The sequence below is a fragment of the Cataglyphis hispanica genome, chromosome 5 (assembly GCF_021464435.1).
Source record: "Cataglyphis hispanica isolate Lineage 1 chromosome 5, ULB_Chis1_1.0, whole genome shotgun sequence".
In the NCBI taxonomy this organism is placed as follows: domain Eukaryota; kingdom Metazoa; phylum Arthropoda; class Insecta; order Hymenoptera; family Formicidae; genus Cataglyphis; species Cataglyphis hispanica.
The window spans coordinates 6449917-6465457 of NC_065958.1; the positions used below are offsets into that span (position 1 = coordinate 6449917).

A 15541-nucleotide genomic window follows, 5' to 3' on the forward strand; every position below is an offset into this window, starting at 1 on the left:
AGAGAATCGTATGTACGCGATTTTTGTGGAAAGGAACGCAATGGTGCGAAAGCCACCCACACGCTCTCGCCGTTCGCCTTTGTACGCCCGTGTAGGCAAACGCTGTTGGAACAAACAAGGGTTGACACGTTCTATGCGAACCGATTGGTATACGTAAAATACGTAACAGAGAGAGCGCACGAAATTTTCATCAAATTATCTTTTATGTTTTGATTGAAAACTCTTCACGTCCAGCTTCTCGATGAAGAAACCAACCGAGCAAGATAAATGTTTACACGCAGAGAGAAAATTCGTACGTATTTATGTAATTTCATTTTTTTTTTTTGTAGCCGCATTCGACAAGAAGAATTTTATTTTGTTCAGTCACGTCGAACGAAAATTATTAAAACTCTTGACGCGCGTGTAATTAATCGTTGCATCACGAATGAATTGTTTATCAAAAATAAAATCCGTCAAAAGAAAGAGGGAGAGAGAAAATTTGAGGTAAAAAGTCGATAACTCAATTTTCCATTCTCAATAGCTTATACCGCTTTCTCCGCAGGCTTTCATACAGAAGCTGACTGACGCGAGGCGACAAAAGCTGAAACCCTTCTTTGTTCAGAAGAGTTTGCAGTTTGCAGCGTCAGATTCTATTTGATATTTCGATAATTTCCGATTCATAGGTTTTCTAGCACCTCCGCAAAAGTTTCAAGCGTTTCGCGTTTTGCAGCTCGCGCGGAATGACATCGTTTAAATGTCCGTTAAGAATATAAACGAATGGAAAAGCATTAAATAATCTGCCAAGCTAATGTTCGAGGATTAAAAACGATGTCCGAAATTGTACTTATCCAATTATACGTCAAAAAATAACAGTATAACATAATCCTTTCTCATTTTTAGACGTCTCTTTAACTTGCGTTCGGTATTTTTATTCTGCAAAAAAATACAAAATATATAAAAATATTTTTCGCGCTCATGTAGATGCGCGTTTACAAGAAGAGAGTGAGAGTGCGATATACGAAGTTGAGGATTACACGCCGCGACGCTATTTTCTATGGACCGTCGAATTCGTAAAGTGCACTTGAGAAGTTAAGAAAGCGCAAACTTGAAGCGTCGCAGTCAGCTTACGAGCCACTCTGTCGACTACGTCAAAGAGAGCAAAGTATGTGTATATAGTACGCGTACGATTTCATAAACTCCCGTGTCCTCGTCAAAGGTTACTTCATTGAATAACGATGGTTCAGGGATTCGCCTAACTTCTCCGCAAAGTTTTATCCCTCACACACACACGCACACACACATATACATATACATATATATATATATATATATATATATATATATATATATATATATGTAATATAAATGTACTGCAACTTTTTATAATATGCTACGTATGGAAAAAAAAAATTGTGCACTATTTGAGTTTGCACTGAGTTAGACATGTTTGTTAGAAAATGTATCATTTGTGCAAGACTGCACAACTTTATTAGCACTACATTGTATTTAGAAAATTGTTTCATATGAAAAGTAATTGCTCATTTAAAAATAATAAGTTTATAAAATATATTTATTCGTTTTTAGCTCAACAGCTAATTAATAATGTCAGTCATCGAAAGTCAATGCACAAGAATATTGAAGCAATTTAAATTTTTTTATGCATACACGAATATATCAATATAAAAAATTATAAAAAAAAAACATATCACACACATACATACACAAATAGATCAATTTTTTTCACGCATTTATACATTTTTCATAAATTTCTTTATTCATTTTTTGAACCTCTAACTGTTTATATAATCCAATGTTGCAACTACAGCAAAGCCAAACAATATTTGACTTATGTTTCAATAAAGCTATTATAGCTCATATGCTGGATAACGATTATTGATACGCTACTCGATGTGACAACGAAAACTCAGGTATATAAAACTGTTTGACAACTCGATGTCCTCGGTATGAGGTGACGTGACGCTGTAATAACATAATGTAATATACAATCGGCCTTCATTTGTAAGTCGTTCAGTTTTATCGCGTAGTGCAATATTATATATTCATGGGATTTTATTAATTATTCCTTCGAATAATCATCGCCAGCGCGGTTTTGCAAATACTTGTCCGAAGAGAAAATAGAGTAAAAATTCAATATATATTAACGCGGATGTAGTTTAAGGTGAATAATTTAATGTTTAACGCAAGTATTGTGGCGTGCGATATTATAATTTAAAAATAATCAAACATATGAAATGAGACCTTTGACACGATTACGTAAGCAATTATACAAAACATCGCGCAATATTAATATAATTACAACAGTTGCACCTGTAAATTTGATATAATACCTGCTCTTACATTTCAATCCTAATAATTTGCGAAGACATAGCAGCGATTTCACTAATGTCCATTAATTTTAATTGTAGATGGACTAACTTTTTAATTTCCTAAAAAGAAATAAAGAATCTCAGATGAATCTTCAGTTTCACAGTACAATTGACATCGGCGAGATATTCTAATGAATCTATCGCGTCATTTTATTCTTTACATTCTTTATACATTCTTATTCGCGTAAATAAAATATTTTCTCCGCTGCGCGACAATTGCTGGATTCGAGTAAATCGGAAATTCGATTAAACGCAATTCGATTTCGTACGATAACAAAAATCATTCACACACCATATCCATTAAAATGCAATAATTCCATTCTTCGAGAATGAAATTTTGATTTCTGCCACACGTCAATATTTTACACGGGCCATGTAAAAGTTCACCCCCCGCGCTGTAAAACTTGCGCGATGATTGTTTTCATGCGACAACGCTGCAATTATTACGATTCGTGATTTTATAACTTCGTAATTGCTCAATTCAATTAAACCAACCGTCATAGATTAAATCCCTCGTATCGGGAGCGGACGGTACGTTGAACTACTCGTAATTATTAAATGAAACTCTGGCCGCCTTTCCACGATCGTCCCTTCGATAAAAGCCATTCAGCCACTCTCCGAAAGGGGAGAAATACGCTGGAATCCCGATTGAACATTCATTCCATTTATAACGTTCGTATTCTTACGCTTCGCTGCCACTATTTATTAAGTTCGTTCTGCAACAAAAGGCTCAAAGTTTTTTATGCGTCCATTGACTAAGCGTCTGTCATGTATGTTCATTAACGTTTACGTCAAGAGTTAACCATCCATAATTAACCATCCATTGTTATGTTTTACATACTATTTTTCGATACTGTTAATTATTTTGCTCCATTTGTGTAAAATGTAGCTCAAATGACGGGATTTTTTTTAAATGATATTCATTACTGTCTTCCATAACAATACATACACATCTATGTACTATCTAAATTAGTTTAACTACTTATTACTTAATTATTAAAAATTATTGACTTGTCTTATGACAAAACAGTTTTTATTGTCTTTCATTGACATAGATATTACAATACTATCACATTATCTCGAAACTTTAAGTTAAATAAAAATTTCAATTTTATATAATAATTTTATATAATAAAATTTTAATTTAAATTTTAACATTTAATCATTTAATAAATATTATTTACCACGTCATCAATTACACAAGGATATGAGGATATCTCAACAATATGATTCTCTCAATCTCGTACGCACTTATGGCGGAAATTACGTATATCGGAACCTCACCAATTGTAGGAGCCTCGTAATGATGTCACGTCTTATCGATATCGTTCTCCCACAATTATCGAGGTTCTAACAGAATCGCTCTGCCACACAATGCACTTCGCATAAGTCACGATGGCAGACTATTATACCCAAGGCGAATATTCAGATCGGCCAAACTGACACAATTGGATCATAGTAAATATATGTATTCAAATCATACAATCAATATTTTCCTGGATGAGAAACGATAGTTTTGTTTCAACCTATTATAATTTACGCGCGTAAAAGCGTCGGAAGCTGCGACGCGGTACGTCAAAAATATACCTCATCGATCCCGTTCCCGGGATTGCGCGTCGAAATTAGGTCAGTATCGGTAAACGGTGAACAACGGGGTGCGACGGTAAATTCGCCGTATTCACCAAACCCCCTCGTCGGCATACACGTGATGTGTGTGCGTCGTAATTTGACCTCCTTGGATTTGTCCATGTATATCTCACCCATATCTGTGTGTTTGAGTATATACCGGATGTTTGTCGGATATGTTTGGGATCGTGATTTACCAGTGTATATACTACAAATTGTAAAATTACGTATCGCATCGTTAGGTGAAAGAATGCATTCGCGAACCAATATTCGTATTGACATTGTCAATACAATACGTAAAATATCATAGTAAAATTTCACCAAATATTATAGATACATCCTGTATATACACATGTGTGTACAAATGCATGTATGTATTATGTATATACCTCGGATCAGCTGACCTATTGAGTCCCATTACGGGCGGCTCATGACGTGATCAGCAAAATGAACACAATCGCGCAATTCGCGACATAAACCGTTCAGAATGCGCTCGGCCAATAGCATGGTCAGTAATTTCGAAATGTACATATGAACAGATCTGCGACTCAAATTTCTACCACGTTCTAATCGCAGAGAATAATTTCCTACTTACCGTGCCGACCTCATTGTCCATCATGAATATTTCACATAGCCTGACGATTCCCGAGACATCGATAAACGGAATATTAATTAATGCAATAACGCGAACCCCACCGACTATTATTAAGTTTGCTATATCAAACATACACCTTTCATGTGTATTCGTCCTCTGTAATATTTAAATGCGCTCTTTCTTTATTTTAAATAAACAATATATATGCTAGATAAAGATAAAATATATATGCGATATATAAAAAAAAAAAAACTGTTTTTAGTTGTGCTATATTTAAAATACATTTTGAAATTAACGCATCAAAATTCTTAAATCTGAATTTTCAGTCAAATATAACGATTTTTATTTTATGCTTAAACATTTTTTTTATTGTCTAATGATATAGTTTGCATATATTCACTTTTAAACACTTATATTGTTCTCAAATAATATTTTTTCATCATTTTATTTTATTTTATAGACAACATAAAACATTTTTGTAGAGCAAAAATAAAAAACTGAATAAAAATAATTTTTATTTTTGTTTTTGACGCGAAAGTTAAAATATATATTTTCTGTTGCGTTTGTGACACCTTTTAATATTAAACATTTTTTAAAAACATTTTTTTAATAGTAAACATTTTATTAAACATTATTATAAAATGCCAAACAATTGAACGAAATATATACATATATGACCATTCTTTGCATTTATTAATTTGTAAACTAACTAAATATTTTGTTAAACTGGATATTTTATTTATTATATTTACGCGCGTTATCAAAGGATCAATGTTCGAAATAAATTCCAATAAATGATATTACTGGATCGGTATTCACACTTAATATCAAGTTAATGAAAAAATTAAAATCGTAATTTCTCTCATTATTATTCTATATTTTTGCATCATATTTTGATTATAAAATGAAAATAAAACATAATATTTTTCGAAATAATCTCTTATTATGAAACAGAATCTTTTCAACAATTGTTCTTTAAAATATACATATTCAAATCAATTGCATATTCTACATGTATTATTTACTCGGAATCTTTTAAATAATAATATTCAACAAATAATTCTTCTTTACCGTTTCTAATAAAACTGATCTATAAACACTGTCTTTTATTTTTTCCACAACTTTTGCATCGCAAGTTCCAAACATAAATTAAAGCTGATATCATATTTATAAAAAAATTGCACATTTATTGGACCTTAATTATGCTCATCAAATAAGCCATATGTGCTTTGCCCACTCGTTCCCCATCGTCAGCTTCATGATTAATTTACCGTCGACCGCAGGGGGTGTTCGCGTGACACGTTCTCTCCAAAGATGATGAATGCGAATGTGATCTAATACGTCTGAGTTGGGACGACCGACCGACTGATATGTTCCACTTGTCCTTTAAATGAGCAACAAATAACGTGCATTGTTTTTCGCCGAATGTGCACGACGTGCGCGTAAACGAGGATTCGAGCTTAACAAACGCGAGCGGGGTGGCGGGGGATGATTGTGAGCTAACAGAGGATGAAAACGATAAGGGGTGGCACGGGGGTTGGGGGTCGGAAAACTTTTCAAGCCTGCGGAAACAATGCCAAGAGACGGGCGACAGCCGGTTTAATTAAACGCATCGTCAGCTCTATATGGCAACACTACGCCAACGCGGTGTTACACGCGTGCATTCGTGCATTGTGCACGCATACATCAGAGCCACGGATTTTACGTGAAGAGGCTCCCCGACATGCTCGTGCTAACCAGGGGGAGGGGGGGAGGAGGAGAATTGAAAGGATATATGTAGCGTATATTGTATATAGAGATGAATAAAGCGGACGCGAAATCAACCAGGCTGCTACCAAACAAAACTCATAAAAGGCGTAAAGCATTTAGATGTATAAAGATACGGCCACGTTTGAATGAACACGGGATAAGTACGTCTGGCAAATGTTAAGCTTACATCACGAAATCGTGTGAATGGATTAGATTTCATATTTGAATGCATAATTAGAACAAGAATCGGTTCAAGGTAAGAACGATCGTGAAGAGTGGTGTGGTAATAAATATCGATCAAATACTAATTTTATTATTAATTTTTAATGTGAAACAGTCACGAAATGCACCTGCCACTGTCAAAGATAAGACATAACTATTTATCACGTGAGGTCTCTCTTTCTCTTTATTCCAAGAATAAAATGCTTCAAAAATAAAAGAATAAATAAAAAATAATTTAACTGATTTATAATTATTAATTATTAATTAGTATTATTCATGCTGTAAAACGGCAAAACTGTAGGAATCCATGTAAATCTGACAGTTTAATTCACTTACACATATTACAAATAATAAAAAATATAACAGACAAATATGTGAAAATTGTATAAAATGTATGATCATCTATAAAAGTCAATATTGATAATAATTCTATACAGACTATCACAATTTTGTGTTTACACAGAACTTTGAAACCATCCGAGAACGCTTTTGAAGTTATTCGAAGCGCGTGCACGTGAATGTTATGAACACGTATACATATAAGCGAGCGACTCGAAAAGGTATTAAGAAATTAAGTGGATCGTCCAATATGTTGAATAGTACAGGAGAGAAAGAGAGAGAGAGAGAGAGAGAGAGAGAGAGAGAGAGAAACAACTTACCATAAAATTATTAAAAGAGTAAATATAAAAATCAAAATATAAAATTATATTTATTTTTTATATTAGAAAAAGTAATTAGCAAATTATATTTTTTTTTCAAATATAATATATGTAAGATATAAGTATATTCAATTTATTTATAAAAATAAACTATATTTTTGTAGATGCAAAATTTTTACGTTTTTATATTTTCTTTTCTAGAGTTACATAATGTTAAAATCTTTATCAAAAGAAAAATAATATTATAAATGATGCATTTAATGTATACGCAATATATCGTAAAATTTTCATTATTATTCATTCAAAGGATTTAATGATAAAGCATTAATATTATTAATTAACTGAGATTACACCGCTTGTCTTTCGACTCGACATTTATTGCGTGCCCCCAGGCACACGTGTGCGTGACTTGTAACGGAGAATTGCACAGACAAACCGCAAAATCATCCGCCATAGCACAAATTCACTGTATCTAAAGCACCTTGCTGCTTTACAAGCGTCTTAGTTGCATAAGCATCTTAGTTGAAGCGTCGATAATGGGAACAGGACGATGTAATCCGTATTAATGTATGCTTTAATCGTCGATCAAAGGCGCACAACTGCCGCCGATTTAGTTCGCTTATGAAGAGAATGTAATAATAAAATTAAATAATAAATTTTTTCTTGAAGTATTTATGCTTCACTTATTTATAATCGATTATTTTCTCAAAATTCCAAGGAGTTCGAGAATAAGATATTTATTATATTTTTATATTTATATTTTATTAAAATTTTTGCAGAAGTCAAAATAAAGTGTCAAAAAAATTAATATCCTCAAAAAATGTTTCAAACAAAATAATTCTACGTAAAATTAGATCTGCAACAACTTTGTCTTTGTCTTAATTAAAAGGCCGAAAGTTTTTTTTTTTATTTCTACATTCGAATACAACGAGACGAGATTACGAAATCATCACGCAACTTCTTTCTCTTTCATTCATTCATTCATTCGTTCGTTTCACCGATAAAGACAAACATGCTAACGTTATCCTTGCTAACGCAATCCTGCGATCGTTTGCAGTTCTCTGCCCCTTAATCCCACGCGTATTCGCATCGTCCGTTACACGCCCGCGAGCACCGTAACTTCTGTGCAGCCGTTACGTGCGTCCGCTGACCGAAGGTAAACTGCAGGCGGGGTCGGTACGCCGGCAGCGAGGGAAGGTAAACAAAAAAGAAGGAATGGTCGCGAATATATAGAAGCGTCGGCAGTACCGGTAAAGAATGGAGCTAGAAAGGTACGAAAAAGAGCATAACAAGGGAACAACGGCCACAGAAAGCGGAAAAGTCAGAAAAAAGTGAGAAGCATGGAATGCAGTCTCATCTGCACGAAATTCCGCACACGCATCTAAACATATGGTGAAATTGCGACTATGAATTTTTTACTGTCACACGATTGCTGATTAAATAAATAATGAACGCGATATTAAATCTTGGCGTTGTTCCTGAAAACAAGCTATTGCTTTCATGAAAAGAATTTTAAATGAAAATGAAATGAAAATAAAATCAGATTACAATTAAAGCCCAGAAAGAAAATGTAACAATCAAATGTATAACTACATATTTTCCTCGATGATCAAACAAATCGATAAGTTACATCGACATAGAAGAAAAAATCGACCTTATTTCTAGATCTCCTCTTTCATACATGAAAGCCAAAACGTAAAGTAATGAAGCTTTCTGACAATCTTCCTAGCTTTTCAGCAATCTTAAGAAGCATCTAATTTGAAACACCCTGTATACGCGACCACGTACACTCAGGCACACAGCTCGCATGCGGATTTTTTTTTTCACGCGAAAGAGTCCCACCTTGGCCGGGGAACACACGTTGGCGAAATTTATTCGTCTGCACGGCCTCTTAAATCACGACTCTCTAGCTCGACTCGCACCTCTTTCGCGCAGCACCCACATGCACCCATGTGCTCGCCCACATAATCACCCTCACGACTACTACCACCGCCGTCGTCGGCGATTTCCTTTCGCCCTCTTCAGCGTCCCTTATCGCCCCTCTCTTTCCACCCGCTCGCTCGCGACCGGCATCTGCTGCTGCCGGGAACGGCAGTGCATATTTTATTTTCAAAGCCGGCCGCATTGACAATTTGCAGCGGCGTTATGTAAATGCGCCGTCACGTACGTGCGCAACCACCGCGTTCTTCCCTCCGGTGAGGGAGAGTTTCAGAATGGAGAAGATCGGGTCGGGATGTGCAGTCGAGGATAAAAGGGAGTCAGAGGTTGGGAGAGGCCGAAGGTTTTGTCGGCGCCCGATCGCTCGGAAAAGTGCATTGAGAAACGCACTCTCTTACTCTCCTCCGTTGTGTGTTCTCGCATGATGCAGCGCATCGCAAAGAGTAAAGCCGCGGGCAAGAAGACTGCTTTTTCGTAGCGTAGCATGTGCTGCATCCTAGATGCGCCTGGATAAGTTTACTTTCGAGAAATGCGCAAAAATAATGGCACATATATGTATGTGACATGAATATCTAAATAAATAAATATATGTAGATGCAATAATGAATAATTATTCATTATATAATTATATAAAAAATAAAACGCGACTATTTTTGAATTAATTTTCAACAATTTAACTAAATTTTTATATTAAATTAGAGAGATTAATTAAATAAGAATGATTCGTTTTTTCAATATTAAAAAAAAAAATCATGCAATAATACGCTGGAAAATGTAATTATTAGTAAAGCACAAAAGTGAAAGATATATCAATGATAAATGATAATGAAATATATACGAAATGATGTAGAAAACGAGAGACAATGATACACGGTGATAATACATTCCCCAACATTTTCTTCTCGCCGTGTGTCCTCCGGAAAAGCCGGAAGCTTCTTACGTTGACAATTCTTTTCACGACACTCTACGTGACGAATATTTTCCAACGTACCACCGCGGATAAATTTATGAGCAGTAAAATAAATTCGAATAGCCTTTCTCTTTCCGAGATTATAATCGCGATCAAAATCGTAAATAATGCCAGAAAGATATTCCCGCACAATTAATTGCAATGTTAACGACGTCGTTAATTCATTGTTATTGCGATGAAATGCGCACGGTCATTCGAATCTTGAGGCAACGCGACGTAATCTAATTTCTCTTAGTTATAAATACCACAATTTTTCTTTTTATAATTATAGAAACACTGAACGAAAATACAAACTATAAATTTCGCTTTATATCCTTGTTTCTTGCAAGTATTTATGATTTTTGTCGAAATTGATTACGCAATCTCTCAATTGAAATAGTTAAAAATTATTCTACATACTAATAATTCCATTATTTATCCCAATGCTCTCATATACGTATGCACATATCAGTACAGATAATTGTGCCTATTCGCCATAGTTGTGATAATATATGAATTTGCTTCATTTGTCAATTCTCTGGATATAGACAAGAGAGAGAGAGAGAGAGAGAGAGAGAAAAGTGAAGAAAAATTGTATCGTCAAATCATCCGTATCGCCAAACTGCTGTACTTTACACGGTGCGTTTGGCGAACGCATTTTTCTGGCGCGCATACGACATATGCAAATGGCCAAGCATCCGTGCGCAAACACACAATGTTCGTCTGCGAGAAGAGAGAGATAAATAAATATATCCATATATATATATATATATATATATATATATATATATATATATATGTATGTATGTATGTATATATATATATATACAGACAACATCGTTTTTCAGCATCGAAAGAAATATATTATTACGGACGCTAGGATACCGTCGATCATGGCTTTAATGGAATTTTAGTATCGGGATCCATTGCCGCGTATCTTCATTCCAGACATCACTCTTCTTTCTCACTCACTCGCTTTTTCCATTCGTTCTAAATACATTCCCTTTCGCATTCTCGTCTCTCCTTCTCTCCCTCTCTCGTTCTGTATCTCGTTTTAACGATGATTTACTCAACGGTAGAATCGACAGTTGCTTTCGGGAAACATGTTTCGATCGATCGATAGATTTTCCAACACGCGACACACAGTGAGACCATCGCTTCAAAGTAAATACGAAATGCTGGAATGGGTGCGCCATAAGGGAAAAATCGACGATAGGAATTTGGGCGAATGTTACTTCGGAACATGCGAATAAAATTTTATTTTGTGATATGTTACAATTCCATTAATAGTGAACATTGATATAAAATGACAATTAGAACACATAAATCTTTAATTGGATACACCGAGTTAAGTCTCTTTCTCTCTCTCTCTCTCTCTCTCTCTCTCTCTCTCTCTCTCTCTCTCTCTCTCTCTTTTCCATTCGCGAGATATATTTTTTCGTATTTCAACTTTCCACTTGTATCTGAAATACACTTTTACATCTAAAGACATCCATCAGTTAGATACAACGAAGAACAAACGGATCGCAAGAGTTTCGCCTATTGACACTTTTACACACGAGGAAAAATACCAGCTCTTTGTTTTTACGGTTTGGTCGGTGGCAGCCCCCCCGTTCCATCTTCCTTGCCCAACCTCGCATTCTCCGCGAACCCTCAACGGCACACAACCCTCGTACACCGCATCGCCCTTTATACATGGCGTCGAATATACGACACTAGGCGCGATGTCGATGTACAGACAAGCCTTCCCGCCCGCCGGCGTAAGTACGGAAGTTCGAAACAATGTTTCACTCGCGGGTGTTTGGAATCAGGAGTGGATCGGAGAGGACGAAAGGCCCTGGGGGCGGACATTGCGGTCTACGAATAATGTCGCAGAGTTGACAACCTCGGAGTTATTTGTGCGACGATCGGTTCGCAATGGCTCAAATTGTCGATACTCTAGAATGTACAAGTCCTTTTTATCTCAATGGAAGTAAAGTATGGAAATCTCATAAATGCGATTTCAAATAATAAAGACAAATATAATTATATAGCGTAAATTAAAATTAGATATGCTATACTTTCCTCTCGCGCACGTATAAATATTATCAAATATTATTATGCATATCATATTATTTTAAACAAGAAAGCAACAAAAATCTACCTAATTACACGAAATTAATGAATATCAATTAACAAAAATGAAATTAATATATTAATTATTGAAATTAAAATTAAATATGCATATTTGATAAAATGTATTACATACAAGACATTATAATAATGTATAAATATACATATAAAACCTGTAAAAATCATAATAAAATTATAAATTAATAAAATATTTTTTCCTCGCACAAAAATCATTGATTTAAATATTAATTTATAATTTTATTATGAGTTTTATAAATAATTTTTTTTTCATTTACTTTTGTACACCATTATATATGTATATCATTAATATTTAATATTGAATTATGGTATGTGCTCAAAGATAATATATTATTCAGATAAAAGTAGCGCGTGCTTGCATTGATTATTATAAGACACCGCTCTCTAAGAGAGATGAAAGGCGGATCAGCGTTTGAGAAGATTTACGTCGATAAAAATGAAGAAGTTGATTACGTTTGGTGCATCACGTAACAGGACGTAATTCGAACGCGACCGCAAGAGTTCTTTAAGTTGGGAAGCTTTAATTAAATTTCGCATTCTTCGATCAACATCTCTTTCCAAGCAGTTTGAAATTCCATTAAAGCCGCTTTTTTCTCGCTTCATGTTCTACGCCATACTTTTTCAGCCGGATAAAAAATAAGATCAAATGACAGATTAATTTTAAAGAAATGTTAAATTTTCTATTATTTCTTGCTTTAATTTTTCTCTTTTTTGATTTTTGATTTTAATAAAGAGAGTGTAATCAGCTTTCAATAATCCCAATGACTTTAATTCGTTTATCATATCGCGCGTTCTTTATATATTCCCATATTTTCTTTCTATTCTTTTATGTTTTTGTAACTTTTATACTTGTCATTTTTTTAATCAATCTGGAAAGTATAAAAATAATGATTTACGTAATTTATGGATTAATTGCACGATGTTGATTGTTGACGCTGATGTCAATAACATTTTTCAACAATAATCTGATTATCCAGTATTTCTCAGCGAAAATATCGACACGTCCGAAAGAAATATTCCGTGTCTCGTTACTAATGAAATTCGCGTTGCGCACTAATTGCGAACTTCTTCATCGAACGACAAACGGAGGTGGAGCGAGCGAGCGAGCGCAATAAATTAGCGTGGCCTTAGTTGCATCATTGCAACGCAATTAAAAAGTTTACCGGCGCAAGTTTCGATTTTGCGATATCTCGCCTTTGTGGGAGTGAACGAGCGAGCGAGCGAGCGAGCGAGCGCTCGATAGAATCGCATGGTCCGTTTGATCCAGGAAGTTGAAACAGTTTCCTTGAGAGTCACCCGTATTGTTTTCGTGCAGAACTGCTTGCCGATCGAAGCGCGATTACTTCGCGAACGTGTAATGGAATGAACGGAATTAGATCAAGCTAAACGTACTTTTCAATTTATATCTATTTTCCACAAATTCCGCGTATTCTCGTCGTGCGATTTTCAATTTATACTTAAACAATTGCCTGCTTTCAATCCATTTGTAAAATAATATGGCGCGACAATTTCCACTTGCAACAAAGTATCCCAATATCAACCGATATATCTCCGTTTGTTTTTTTTTCCAAAGTAAAATATATTATCGTAAAACGTAATGAAAATGTTTTTCCGTGATAAAAGATACCGATGTGAAGTGATATCAACTATGTAAATAAATTTTGCAATGATAAAGCGAATAATTTTATTGATAAAACAATTTTCGCGTAATCAGTTCGATTATACGAAAAAAGTGTTGTAATTATCGAGGAATCATATAAACATTACATTCGATGTAACATTACAACAATTCGATACAAATACCTTTGTGAAATTTCGCGCATTTCTGAATATTGCAAATGTCATGCGTGCATTCAAAGATACGCATGACATGAGCGAAGGCAATCCACTCCGAAATAAAGCGTGTACAGCAGATACGCGCATGTAAATATGCAGGTTGTATGTAATTCTCGGTGCTCGGAGCTAAACGATGAACCCGGATGCGTCGCATCCCGCTATGGCATGATTTACGGGGACGCGTCTGACTTCCTGTTGATGCATTCAGTATTGTCGATACCGTTCTCCTATGTCATTCCGCAAACTACATCAGTCAATCCGCTACTAACAAGGTACGATTGAAAGAATCAAACTCGTGACTTGTGCAATTAAAAGTCTGTCTCGATACTGAAAACTTCTATTCTGTTAGATAAAAGGGTCTTTCAAAAGTTATCAATAGCGAAAAATGTTATAAATAATGTTGTAACTAATGGCAATATTCCCTTTTTTGAAACTATTATAATAGAGTTTAATATATATATTTCTCTCTTTTTCAATATGTTTTAATAACAAGATATATCTATTTTTTGACAATTTATACTCCGTTGTGTACAAAATCTTGCTTACACATAACTAACTTCAATATATTTGTAAAAAAAGTGTATAAAATACACTTTGTGCTACTTTTCGACTTTACGAAAAATACATTTAAAACTTAGATTTCCAAGTCTCGCTAATTGTTTTGCTCACTACGATACGTTTACTTTGTAAAAGAAACTTTCTTCAAACTTAGATTTATATTTCTCATTCTCAAACTCAAGTATATGAACAATGCTGTTATATTTATCATTTCTTTTTTCACGTGTACATTACATTAAAAATAAAAAATTAAATCACAGATCATAAATTTGATATTTTATAGACACAATAATAATTTGTCAAAATCTGTATGATTAATTATATTATCCATTCCAAACAGATTTGAGAAAATCTCTATTCTTTATGACAATCATTTGAATTTATTTTTTTTGCACTATATCTTTTATACATATAATATTTAATTTAAATTATGCAAGCTATATTCACATATTAGTAGCTTAATCAGAAGTTAGAAGTTACATACACATTGAAATAGTAAAGCACCTAGCTTCTAATGGTATTACGAAACGTTTTGTTTTGTGTGTGATATACAGAATGTTTCAAAAATACATATACACCAACCGATAATATCTTTTAGAAGAAATGAGTAAAACTTTTTTTTAAAAATAAATTCCTTTCATTACGAGCTTTAACATTGCATATAAAAATTAAATATTTATATATTTGTTGCATAAATAAATAAATAATAGTAAATAAATAAAAATATATTAAGAGAAAGCAATTCAAAATGTGAGGAAAATTCAAATTAATTATCAATGGCAAAAAAATTATAGCCCAGACTTTTATCTATCACAATTTTGTTTTCACACGAGAAAGACAAAATAAAGACCACTGAATAATTTATATTTCGAGAATCTGAAAATACGTTTTT

The 15541-nt window shown here is 34.1% G+C and overlaps 1 protein-coding gene across 5 annotated transcripts in view; it reads right to left on the reverse strand.

Moving 5' to 3' along the window:
* Nucleotides 1–15541, reverse strand: part of LOC126849980 (hemicentin-1-like) — a 144291-nt gene that overhangs the window by 101658 nt on the left and 27092 nt on the right. The window lies entirely within an intron of this gene.